Genomic DNA, 3,630 nt, shown 5'->3' with positions numbered 1-3,630 from the left:
TACATACACCTTAGCCAAATACATTTAAACTCAGTTTTCACAATTCCTGACATTTAATGTTAGTAAAAAGTCCCTATCTTAGGTCAGTTAAGATCACCGCTTTATTTTAAGAATGTGAAATGTCAGAATAATAGTAGAGAGAATGATTTATTTCAGCTTTTATTTCTTTCATCACATTCCCAGTGAATCAGAAGTTTACATACACTCAATTAGTATTTGGTAGCATTGCCTTTAAATTGTTCAACTTGGGTCAAACGTTTCGGGTAGCCTTCCACAAGCTTCCCACAATAAGTTGGGTGAATTTTGGCCCATTCCTCCTGACAGAGCTGGTGTAACTGAGTCAGGTTTGTAGGCCTCCTTGCTCACACACACTTTTTCAGTTCTTTCCACACATTTTCTATAGGATTGAGGTCAGGGCTTTGTGATGGCCACTCCAATACCTTGACTTTGTTGTCCTTAAGCCATTTTGCCAGAACTTTGGAAGTATGCTTGGGGTCATTGTCCTTTTGGAAGACCCATTTGCGAACAAGCTTAAACTTCCTGACTGATGTCTTGAGATGTTGCTTCAATATATCCACATACTTTCCCTCCTCATGATGGCATCTATTTTGTGAAGTGCACCAGTCCCCGTGCGTCACGGTTGGGATGGTGTTCTTCGGGTTTGGAGGCCTCCCCTTTTTTCCTCCAAACATAATGATGGTCATTACGGCCAAACAGTTCTATTTGTGTTTCATCAGACCAGAGGACATTTCTCCAAAAAGTACAATCTTTGACCCCATGTGCAGTTGCAAACCATAGTCTATCTTTTTTTATGGCGGTTTTGGAGTAGTGGCTTCTTCCTTGCTGAGCGGCCTTTCAGGTTATGTCGATATAGGACTTGTTTTACTGTGGATATAGATACTTTTGTACCGGTTTCCTCCAGCATCTTCACAAGGTTCTTTGCTGTTGTTCTGGGATTGAATTGCACTATTCGCACCAAAGTACGTTCATCTCTAGGAGACAGAACTCGTCTCCTTCCTGAGCGGTATGACGGCTGCGTGGTCCCATGGTGTTTATACTTGTGTACTATTGTTTGTACAGATGAACGTGGTACCTTCAGGCATTTGGAAATTGCTCCCAAAGGATGAACCAGACTTGGAGGTCTACAATTTTTTTCTACGGTCTTGGTTGATTTCTTTTGATTTTCCCATTATGTCAAGCAAAGAGGCACTGGGTTTGAAGGTAGGCCTTGAAATACATCCACAGGTACACCTCCAATTGACTCAAATGATGTCAATTAGCCTATCAGAAGCTTCTAAAGCCATGACATAATTTTCAGGAATTTTACAAGCTGTTTAAAGGTACAGTCAACTTAGTGTATGTAAACTTCTGACCTCCTGGAATTGTGATACAGTGAATTATAAGTGAAATAATCTGTCTGTAAACAATTGTTGGAAAAATTACTTGTGTCATGCACAAAGTAGATGTCCTAACCGACTTGCCAAAACTATAGTTTGTTAACAAGAAATTTGTGGAGTGGTTGAAAAATGAGTTTTAATGACTCCAACCCAAGTGTATGTAAACCTCCAACTTCATGTCACGCCCTGACCATAGAGAGCGTTCTATTCTCTGTGTTGGTTAGGTCGGAGTGTGACTAGGGTGGGTCATCTAGGTGATTATATATCTATGTTGTTCTGGTATGGTTCCCAATCAGAGGCAGCTGTTTATCGTTGTCTCTGATTGGGGATCATATTTAGTCAGCCATTTCCCCATTGTGCTTTGTGGGATCTTGTCTAGGTATAGTTGCCTGCAAGCACTATAGTAGCTTCACGTTTCGTTTTGCGCTTTATTGTTTTCTTCTTTGAGTTTTCTCTTCCAAATAAAGAGGATGGAAACATGCCACGCTGCATCTTGGTCCACTCATTATAACGAACGTGACAGAAGATCCCACCACAAACAGACCAAGCAGCGTGGCCAGGAGGAGCAGACATCCTGGACATTGGAGGATATCTTGGATGGTAAGGGATCCTGGACGTGGGAGGAGATCCTGGCAGGAAAGGATCGCCTTCCATGGGAGCAAACGGAGGCAGCAAGGGAGGAACAACGACGACACCGGGGTTCGTGGCCATGACTGAAGCCCGAGAGGCAGCCTCCAATTTTTTGGGGGGGTGGCACACAGGGTGGTTGGCGGAGCCAGGTTTTGAACCAGAGCCAACTCCCCGTACTCACCGTGGGGAGCGTGTGACCGGTCAGGCACCATGTTTTGCGGTGATACGCACTGTGTCTCCAGTGCGCATTCACAGCCCAGTGCATCCTGTGCCAGCTCTCCGCACTTGCCATGCGAAGGTGGTCATTTGTCCAGGACGCGTTGTGCTAGCTCTACGCTCCAGGCCTCCAGTGCGCCTCCACAGTCTAGTACGTCCTGTGCCTCCTCCCCGCACTTGCCCTGAGGTGTGTGTCACCAGCCCGGTGCCACCTGTGCCGGCCCCACATACCAGGCGTCTGGCGACAGTTCCCAGTCCAGAGCTTCCGGCGACAGTTCCCAGTCCAGAGCTTCCGGTGACAGTTCCCAGTCCAGAGCTTCCGGCGACGTTTCACAGTCCAGGACCTCCGGCGACGGTCCACAGTCCGGAACCTCCAATGACGGTCCACGGTCCGGAGCCCCCGGCGACGATCCACGGTCCGGAGCATCCGGTGACTATTCACGGTCCGGTTCCTCCGGTGACGAGCCACGGTCCCTCCGGCGACGACCCACAGTCCGGTTCCTCCGTCGACAATCCACGGTCCGGAGCTTCCGGCGACAATCCCTGCACCAGAGCTGCCATTGAAGATGACGTATCCGTGAGCGGAGTGGGTACTTCGCCCCGCACCAGATGCCCACCCGGACGGTAGATGCCCACCCGGACCCTCCCCTATTGAGTCAGGTTTTGCGGTCGGAGTCCGCACCGTTGGGGGGGGGGGGGGGGTACTGTCACGCCCTGACCACAGAGAGCTTATTATTCTCTATGTTGGTTAGGTCGGGGTGTGAATGGGGTGGGTCATCTAGATGATTATATATCTATGTTGGCCTGGAATGGTTCCCAATCAGAGGCAGCTGTTTATCGTTGTCTCTAATTGGGGATCATATTTAGGCAGCCATTTCCCCATTGTGCTTTGTGGGATCTTGTCTAGGTATAGTTGCCTGCGAGCACTACATTGAGCTTCACGTTTCGTTTTGCGCTTTATTGTTTTTTTTATTTGAGTTTTCTCTTCCAAATAAAGAGGATGGAAACATGCCACGCTGCATCTTGGTCCACTCATTATAACGAACGTGACACTTCAACTGTATGTGAGAATGCTTTTCATTGACTACAGCTCAGCATTCAACACCATAGTGCCCTCAATGCTCATCACTAAGCTAAGGACCCTAGGACTAAACCACTCCCTCTGCAACTGGATCCTGGACTTCCTGACGGGCCGGCCCCAGGTGGTACGGGTAGGTAACAACACATCTGCCACGCTGATCCTCAACATGGGGGCACCTCAGGGGTGTGTGCTCAGTCCCCTCCTGTACTCCTACCTGTACTCAGGTAGGCCTGATCACCGACAACGATGAGACATCCTATAGGGAGGAGGTCAGAGACCTGGCCGTGTGGTGCCAGGACAATAACC

The sequence above is a fragment of the Salvelinus fontinalis genome, chromosome 30 (assembly GCF_029448725.1).
Source record: "Salvelinus fontinalis isolate EN_2023a chromosome 30, ASM2944872v1, whole genome shotgun sequence".
Taxonomy (NCBI): Eukaryota; Metazoa; Chordata; class Actinopteri; order Salmoniformes; family Salmonidae; genus Salvelinus; species Salvelinus fontinalis.
The sequence above is the reverse complement of the archived record's forward strand: the minus strand, read 5'-3'. Positions refer to the sequence as shown.